Source organism: Triticum urartu, chromosome 1A (assembly GCF_056163025.1).
Source record: "Triticum urartu cultivar PI428250 chromosome 1A, HENAU_Tu73, whole genome shotgun sequence".
In the NCBI taxonomy this organism is placed as follows: domain Eukaryota; kingdom Viridiplantae; phylum Streptophyta; class Magnoliopsida; order Poales; family Poaceae; genus Triticum; species Triticum urartu.
The window spans coordinates 138,331,912-138,341,925 of NC_141873.1; the positions used below are offsets into that span (position 1 = coordinate 138,331,912).

A 10,014-nucleotide genomic window follows, 5' to 3' on the forward strand; every position below is an offset into this window, starting at 1 on the left:
TGATGTTTCTATTTCTGATGCTGAAACTCAATATGGTAATGAACACTCACCTTCTAAGAATGAAAAAGATAATGATGAGGTTCATGAAGATACTCAAACAAATGATAAAGAACTAGATAATGATGTTGAAATAGAACTAGATGTTGATCTTGATAACCCACTACCCAAGAATAAAAGGTATGATAAAAGAGACTGTTGCTAGAAAACATGGTAAGGAAAGAGAGCCATGGGTTCAAAAACCTATGCCTTTTACACCAAAGTCAACTAAGAAGAAAGATGATGAAGAATTCGAGTGCTTTGCTGAAATGATTAGGCCAGTCTTTTTGTGTACCCTCTTGACTGATATCTTAAAAATGCCTCCTTACGCAAAGTACATGAAAGACATCATCACCAATAAGAGAAAACTACCAGAAGCTGAAATCTCCACCATGCTTGCTAATTACACTTTTAAGGATGGAGTACCTGAAAAACGTGGAGACCCGGGAATACCAACTATACCTTGCTCCATCAAAAGAAATTATGTGAAAACCGCTTTATGTGATTTAGGAGTTGGTGTTAGTGTTATGCCTTTCTCTTTATATAAAATACTTGATTTGAATAAACTCACATACACTGAAATATCTTTGCAAATGGCTGACAAGTCAACTGCCATACTTATCGGTATTTGTGAGGATGTGCCCGTTGTTGTTGTTGCTGCAAACGTTACTATTTTAACTGACTTTTTTATACTTGAGATGTGATACGTCTCCATCGGATCTACTTTTCCAAACAGTTTTGACCTTGTTTTGGACTCTAACTTGCATGATTTGAATGGAACTAACCCGGACTAACGCTGTTTTCAGCAGAATTGCCATGGTGTTATTTTTGTGTAGAAATAAAAGTTCTCGGAATGACCTGAAACTTCACGGAGAATATTTTTGGAATATATAAAAAATACTAGCAAAAGAATCAACGTCACTCGCTCCACACCTTGTCCACTAGGGTGGGGGGCGCTCCCCCCGTCTCGTGGGCCCCCTGAGGCTCCACCGACCTCAACTCCAACTCTATATATTCACGTTCGGGGAGAAAAAAAATCAGAGAGAAGGATTCATCATGTTTTACGAAATGGTGCCGCCGCCAAGCCCTAATCTCTCTCGGGAGGGCTGATCTAGAGTCCGTTTGGGGCTCCGGAGAGGGGAATCCGTCGCCATCGTCATCATCAACCTTCCTCCATCACCAATTTCATGATGCTCACCGCCGTGCGTGAGTAATTCCATCATAGGCTTGCTGGACGGTGATGGATTGGATGAGATTTATCATGTAATCGAGTTAGTTTTGTTAGGGTTTGATCCCTAGTATCCATTATGTTCTGAGATTGATGTTGCTATGACTTTGCTATGCTTAATGCTTGTCACTAGGGCCCGAGTGCCGTGATTTCAGATCTGAACCTATTATGTTTCCATAAATATATGTGAGTTCTTGATCCTATCTTGCAAGTCAATAGTCACCTACTATGTGTTATGATCCGGTTACCCTGAAGTGACAATAATTGGGACCACTCCCGGTGATGACTATAGTTTGAGGAGTTCATGTATTCACTAAGTGTTAATGCTTTGTTCCAGTACTCTATTAAAAGGAGGCCTTAATATCCCTTAGTTTCCGATAGGACCCCGCTGCCACGGGAGGGTAGGACAAAAGATGTCATACAAGTTATTTTCCATAAGCACGTATGACTATATTTAGAATACATGCCTACATTGCATTGATGAACTGGAACTAGTTCTGTGTCACCCTATGTTATAACTGTTACATGAGGAATCACATCCGACATAATTATCCATCACTGATCCATTGCCTACGACCTTTTCACATATTGATCGTTGCTTAGTTACTTTTCCGTTGCCACTGTTACGATCACTACAAAACCAATACTGTTACTTTTGCCACTGCTACCGTTACTTCCATATTACTTTTCTACTAAATACTTTGTTGCGGATATTAAGTCTTTCAGGTGTGGTTGAATTGACAACTCAACTGTTAATACTTGAGAACATTCTTCAGCTCCCCTTGTGTCGAATCAATAAATTTGGGTTGAATACTCTACCCTCGAAAACTGTTGCGATCCCCTATACTTGTGGCTTATGAGGACTATTTTCTGGCGTCGTTGCCAGGGAGCATAGCTCTATTCTTTGAGTCACTTGGGATTTATATCTGTTTATCACTATGAGGAACTTGAAAGATGAAAGAACCAAGATTTTTCCCTCAACTACGAGGGGAGGTAAGGAACTGCCATCTAGCTCTGCACTTGATTCACCTTCTGTTTTGAGTAAACTTGCAACACCTACTCCTGCTATTTATTCTGATATGTCGCATGTTATTGATGATGCCACTTCTGCTTTGCATGATTATAATGAAGCTACTTCTATGCTTGATAATACTATGCCATTAGGTGAATTTGTTGATGAACAACTTGCTAGGGTTAGAGAGAATGAAATTATTGAAACTGATAATATTGATGAAAGTGATGATGAAGACTCTCCCCCTAGATATGAATTGCATGTTGTGCCTGAGGGTTATGTTATGGATGAAGAAACTGCTAGAGACTTCTTAGCTTGCAATGATAGATATGATCTTAAGAAACTGTTAGCTAAGCTTAAAGAAAAATCTTTGAATGCTAGAATGAAATATGACCCTGCTTTTGCTACTTCACCTATCTGTATTTCTGATAAGGATTATGATTTCTCTGTCGACCCTGAGTGAATTACTTTGGTTGAATCTGATCCTTTTTATGGCTATGAATCTGAAACTATTGTGGCACATCTTACTAAATTGAATGATATAGCCACCCTATTCACTAATGAGGAGAAGATTCGTTACTACTATATCCTTAAGTTATTTCCATTCTCATTAAAGGGTGATGCTAAAACATGGTTTAATTCTCTTGATCCTGGTTGTGTGCGTAGTCCCCAGGATATGATTTATTACTTCTCTGCTAAATATTTCCCCGCTCATAGGAAATAAGCTGCCTTAAGGGAAATATATAATTTTGTGCAAATTGAAGAAGAGAGTCTCCCACAAGCTTGGGGGAGGCTTCTCCGATTACTTAATGCTTTGCCTGATCATCCTCTCAAGAAAAATGAAATAGTTGATATCTTTTATAATGGACTAACCAATGCTTCCAGAGACCACCTGGATAGTTGTGCTGGTTGTGTTTTCAGGGAAAGAACTGTTGATCAAGATAAATTGCTATTGAATAATATGTTGAGTAATGAAAATGATTGGACACTTCCTGAACCAACTCCTAAGCCAACTCCGAAGAAAAGGGGTATTCTATTTCTCAGTCCTGAAGATATGAAAGAGGCAAAGAAATCTATGAAAGAAAAATGTATTAAAGCTGAAGTTGTTAAGAATTTACCACCGATTGAAGAAATACATGGTCTTGATAACCCGACATAGGTAGTAAAGGTAAATTCTCTGTATAGATTTGATATGGGTGAAATCCCATCTACTAAGTTTGCTAGCCAATGCTTAGATGAGTTTGATAATTTTATTCTTAAGAAAGAAAACTTCAATGCCTATGTTTGTAGATAATTGAAACGTAATGCCTGTATGATTGAACACTTGAGTGATTATATGCCTAGAGTTAAAGGTGTACTTAAAATTATTAGTAAACTTGCTTCTATTGTTACCACTCAAGTAGAACAAGTACTTAAAGCTCAGAATGATTTGCTCAATGAATTAGATAATAAGAAAAATGAAAATGCTGTTAGAGTTGTGACTAGATGGGGGTAAGATGACTTAGGAACCTTTGTATCCTGAGGGCCATCCTAAGAGAATTGAGCAAGATTCTCAGAGAACTAATGTTGATGCACCTAGTTCTTCTAAGAAGAAGAAAAAGAAAAATGATAGGACTTTGCATGCTTCTAGTGAAACTGTTGTTGACACACCTGAGAATCCCAATGATATTTCTAATTTTGATGCTGAAACACAATATGGTATTGAACATGAACCTAGTGATAATGTTAATGATGATGTTCATGTTGATGCTCAACCTAGCAATAACAATGATGTAGAGATTGAACCAGCTGTTGATCTTGATAACCTACAATCAAAGAATCAATGTTATGTTAAGAGAGACTTCGTTGCTAGGAAGCACAGTAAAGAAAGAGGATAATGAGTATTTTGAGTGCTTTGCTGAAATGATTAGACCTATCTTTTTGCGTATGCGTTTGACTGATATGCTTAAAATGAATCCTTATGCTAAGTATATGAAAGATATTGTCACAAATAAAAGAAAGATACCGGAAGCTGAAATTTCCACCATGCTTGCTAATTATACTTTTAAGGGTGGAATACCAAAGAAACTAGGAGATCCCGGAGTACCAACTATACCATGCTCCATTAAGAGAAACTATGTTAAAACTACTTTATGTGATCTTGGAGCCAGTGTTAGTGTTATGCCTCTCTCTTTATATCGTAGACTTGATTTGAATAAGTTGATACCTACTGAAATATCTTTGCAAATGGCCAATAAATCAACTTCTATACCTGTCGGTATTTGTGAGGATGTACCTATTGTGGTTGCAAACGTTACTATTTTAACGGACTTTGTTATTCTTGATATTCCTGAGGACGATAGTATGTCTATTATTCTTGGTAGACCCTTTCTGAATACTGCAGGGGCTGTTATTGATTGCAACAAAGGCAATGTCACTTTTATGTTAATGGTAATGAGCATACAGTACACTTCCCGAGGAAACAACCTCAAGTCCACAGTATCAATTCTATTGGAAAAATTCCAACGATTACTATTGGAGGTTTTGAATTTCCTCTTCCTACTATTAATAAGAAATATGATATTCTTATTGTTGGAGACAAGCATATCCCCGTTGAGGTAACTTAGTATTATTAGAAAATTCTTCGGTTTCATGCGATTCGGAAAGAGTTTGTTAACAAGACTTGATCAACCTTGTTAGTGGATTCCTTTTGATGAGCATGAGATGGATCAAGTTCGAAAGCACAACTCTCTGTACCCTCCTTTTTACTTTATGTTATTTAGATTAAATAAAGTAAAAATAGTATTTTCTGTCTGTTTTTTGAATTATAAAAAATACCCTAAAAATAAAAATTCTCCAAATGTCATGAAAAATTTATATTATTTTTTCTAGAATATTTAAGAATTATTGGCACTGAGAACACATTTGGGAGACCCACCACCTGGCCACGAGTGTCTAGGGCGCGCCCACCCCCTGGGGCGCGCCCCCTGCCTCGTGGACCCCACGTGGCCCCCTCCACTTATTCTTGCACCCACACACTTCGTTTTCCTCCAGAAAAAAATCCTCGAGCAGCTCAAACCTGGGTTCTAGCTCATCTTGCTGCCATTTTCGATCTCCTTACTCAAAGCTCCATTCACAAAATTGCTTTGGGGAATTGTTCTTCGGTATGTGACTCCTCCAATGGTCCAATTAATTTTTGTTCTAGTGCTTTATTTATTGCAATTTTTTGCTGCTTAGGTGACCTTGTTCTTGAGCTTGCATGTCAAATTTATGTGGTCAAAAGTAGTTTTAATGCATGATATAGCCTCTAGGCACTTGTGGGAGTAGTTGCTATCAATCTTGTTGAGTTTGGTTCACCTTTATTTTGAGTCACTAAAAATTTCAAAAAAAATTCAGAGAAAGAAAATGATGAAAAGATTGTTGAGGGCCTCTTCGAGCCGAAGCTCGAAGGATAAGAAAAGTGAATAGAATAAGAAGCCCAAATATAATCTCCCTCGCACTGCAGAGGTTCGGCCGTGTGAATGGCCTTGTGATGAGTTCTGGAGAGCAGCCGGGATTTATGAAGATTTTTATTATTTGGCCAAGAATGCAGGCCTCATTGACTTCCTCCACGACCAACGCGAATAGTATCTCCTCCTCACTTATATTTTCGTGCAAAATTTTTACTTTCATGCCAAGAAATCACCACCTTCAGTGGAATTTCATTTATATGATGAGGTTAAGGAGATGTCACTATATGAGTTTTGTCGGTTCTGTAAGATACCCTTTGCGGGCAGCATAGAGGAACCACATCGTAATGATGTGGAGGGATTTATTGATATGATTGCTGTAGGGGAAGCGAGGAAGGGTTCTGATGCAAGAATTACTAGCATACATTGTCCTGTTCTACGTTACTTTGCAATATTTGCTAGTAGATGCTTAATTGGTCGCTGGAACAATGGAAACCTTAGTGCCCATGATATTGTTATTTTGCGCCTTGCTTTGTTCCGTGATACCACTTTCAGTTTAGGCACTATTGTTGCTAAACGGTTAAATCTAAACCATACAAAGGGTCCCATCTTCGGAGGTATCTTTGCCTCGCGCCTTGCTACACACTTTAACATACCTATTAGGCATTATGAGAAAGAGGAAAAGTTGCTGCCTCCTATTTTTCTAGATTTTAAGAGTATGGTAGCACATAACTTTATTGTTAAGGATAACAAGAACATGCTTAAATATAGATTGATATTTGATAAAAACTACTATGAGATTATTACCTTGCCTACTCCCTCTTTGTTTAACATATTTTCAGGCACGTACCTCGTGTTGCCGGAGACCGTTCATACACACTGGAGCCTGACATCAGCTCCATTATCAGTGGGGATCCAAAGGATATTGCCAACTAGTAGCACCCAGAGGACACTCCTCCGTACACCGGAGAGGGTAGCTTTGAGCCATGGCCCTAGACCAACTTAGGCCAAAAGCCTAAGCTTTGGGGAGTACGTATTCCTCACCGACATTACATTCATATTCACACACTCATGCTAGTTCTCGGTGCTCATACTTTTTCATTGTAATATCCATGCTAGTTTATTTTCTTTTCTAGCATTCTTCTTGTGTGTTTGAAAAACCTTAAGAAAAACCCAAAAATAGTTGTAGCTTTTAGCTAGTTTACTTTCCATGCTTGTAGTAGTAGTAATTAAAAGAAAACCCAAAAAGATTTCTCATTCTTCTTTTGCTTGTTGGGAGCTTTCCCATGTAAATAGTTTTGTTTCTTTTCTTTTCTTTGGGGGTCGAGAGGGGAAGACCATGATGAAAATGTTGAGTGGCTCTCATATGCATTATTGTTGATGTAACAGAGAGCCCATATTACCTTGTCTTCTCCCTTGTATTGAATGCTTGCAGATTCCAGCTTAGTCGAATGCACGTGCACCATTATTATTATTCACACTGTTCGGTTGTGCAAGGGAAAGGAAATAACGACGATATATGATGGACTGATTGAGATGAGAGAAGTTGGTATGAACTCGACCTATCTTGTTTTTGTAAATATGATTAGTTCATCGTTCCTCATTCATCCTATTATGAATGAAACACGTTTGCAATGAAAATTAGAGATGATAGTTGCTCATGCCATGCTTAATTAGCTAGGAGTTTTATAATGGTTTACCTTGCGTGCCAACATGCTATTAAAATGGTTGTGATGTGGTATGATATGGTGGTATCCTCCTTTGAACGATTTGAGTGGATTGACTTGGCACATGTTTACGCATGTAGTTGAAACAAAATCAACATAGCCTCCACGATATTTATGTTCATGGTGAATTATGTCCTACTCATGCTTGCACTTAGTGTTGATTAATTTTAATGCATGTTCATGACTGTTGTCGCTCTCTAGCTGGTCGCTTCCCAGTCTCTTTCTAGCCATCACTTCTACTAATCGGCAATACTGCTTGTGCATCCACTTCCATAAACCCCAAAAGTCATTCCATATGAGTCCACCATACCTTCTTATATGCGGTATCTACCTGCCATTCCAAGTAAATTTGTATGTGCCAGACTCTAAACCTTCAAATGAAATTCTTTATTGTATGTTCGAATAGCTCATGTATCAACTAGGGCTGTCTATATCTTCCATGCTAGGTGGGTTATTCTCACGAGGAGTGGACTCCGCTCCTCATTCACAAGAAAATGGCTGGTAACCGGGATGCCCAGTCCGATGCTTAAAATAAAATAATTGCAAACAAAACTCCCCAAGGATTGTTGTTAGTTGGAGGCACCCGTTGTTTCGGACAAGCCATGGATTGATGTTCGTTGGTGGTAGGGGGAGTATAAACTTTACCATTCTGTTTGGGAACCGCCTATAATGTGTGTATCATGGAAGATATCAAGATCTCTCGCTTGTTATGTTGACAATGAAAGTATACCACTCAAAATATTATTTATCTCTATTTCAAAATTGAGCTCTGGCACCTCTACAAATCCCTGCTTCCCTCTGAGAAGGGCCTATCTATTTACTTTTATGTTGAGTCATCATCCTCTTATTAAAAAGCACCAGTTGGAGAGCACCGCTATCATTTCTATGCAGTATTATTAGTTTACATTGAGTATGACTGTGACTGGATCTCTTTCAAAATGAATTACAATGTTTATTCAGTCCTTGATCTTCAAAGGTGCTCTGCATTTATGTTTTGCGGTCTCAGAAAGGGCTAGCAAGATACCATCTTGTTATGTCATATTATGATTGTTTTGAGAAAGTGTTGTCATCCGAGATTTACTATTGTTGCTCGCTAGTTGATTATGCCATTGATATGAGTAAACATGAGACCTAAATGTTATTGTGAATATGGTTAGTTCATAATCTTTGCTAAAAACTTGAATGCTGGCTTTACATATTTACAACAAGATCAAACAGAGTTTGTAAAAGTTTTTCTTTATCACTTTCAGTTTGTCAAATGAATTGCTTGAGGACAAGCAAATGTTTAAGATTGGGGGAGTTGATACGTCTCCATTGTATCTACTTTGCAAACACATTTGACCTTGTTTTGGACTCTAGCTTGCATGATTTGAATGGAACTAACCCAGATTGACGCTGTTTTCAGCAGAATTGCCATGGTGTTATTTTTGTGCAGAAATAAAAGTTCTCGGAATGACCTGAAACTTCACGGAGAATATTTTTGGAATATATAAAAAATACTGACAAAAGAATCAACGTCAGGGGGCCACACCCTGTCCACGAGGGTGGGGGGCACGCCCCCTGTCTCGTGGGCCCCCTGAGGCTCCACCGGCCTCAACTCCAACTCTATATATTCATGTTCGGGGAGAAAAAAAATCAGAGAGAAGGATTCATCACGTTTTAGGATATGGAGCCGCCGCCAAGCCCTAATCTCTCTCAGGAGGGCTGATCTGGAGTCTGTTTGGGGCTCCAGAGAGGGGAATCCATCGCCATCGTCATCATCAACCTTCGTCCATCACCAATTTCATGATGGTCACCGCCGTGCGTGAGTAATTCTGTCATAGGCTTGCTGGACGGTGATGGCTTGGATGAGATTTATCATGTAATCGAGTTAGTTTTGTTAGGGTTGGATCCCTGTATCCATTATGTTCTGAGATTGATGTTGCTATGACTTTGCTATGCTTAATGCTTGTCACTAGGGCCCAAGTGCCATGATTTCAGATCTTAACCTATTATGTGTCCATGAATATATGTGAGTTCTTGATCCTATCTTGCAAGTTAACAGTCACCTACTATGTGTTATGATCCGGTAACCCCGAAGTGACAATAATTGGGACCACTCCCGGTGATGACTATAGTTCGAGGACTTCATGTATTCACTAAGTGTTAATGCTTTGTTCTGGTACTCTATTAAAAGGAGGCCTTAATATCCCTTAGTTTCCGATAGGACCTCGCTACCACGGGACGGTTGGACAAAAGATGTCATGCAAGTTCTTTTCCATATGCTCATATGATTATATTCGGAATACATGCCTACATTACATTGATGAATTGGAGCTAGTTCCGTGTCACCCTATGTTATAACTGTTACATGAGGAATCGTATCTGACATAATTATCCATCACTGATCCATTGCCTACGAGCTTTTCACATATTGATTGTTGCTTAGTTACTTTTCCATTGCCACTGTTACAATCACTACAAAACCAATACTATTACTTTTGCCACTGTTACCGTTACTTCCATATTACTTTGCTACTAAATACTTTGTTGCAGATATTAAGTCTTTCAGGTGCGGTTGAATTGTCAACTCAACTGTTAATA

At 38.7% G+C, this 10,014-nt stretch overlaps 1 pseudogene; it reads left to right on the plus strand.

The window, feature by feature from the left end:
* The first annotated feature begins 2,202 nt into the window (after positions 1-2,202).
* Positions 2,203-7,151, plus strand: LOC147990381 (uncharacterized; annotated as a pseudogene).
* The last annotated feature ends 2,863 nt before the right edge of the window (positions 7,152-10,014 follow it).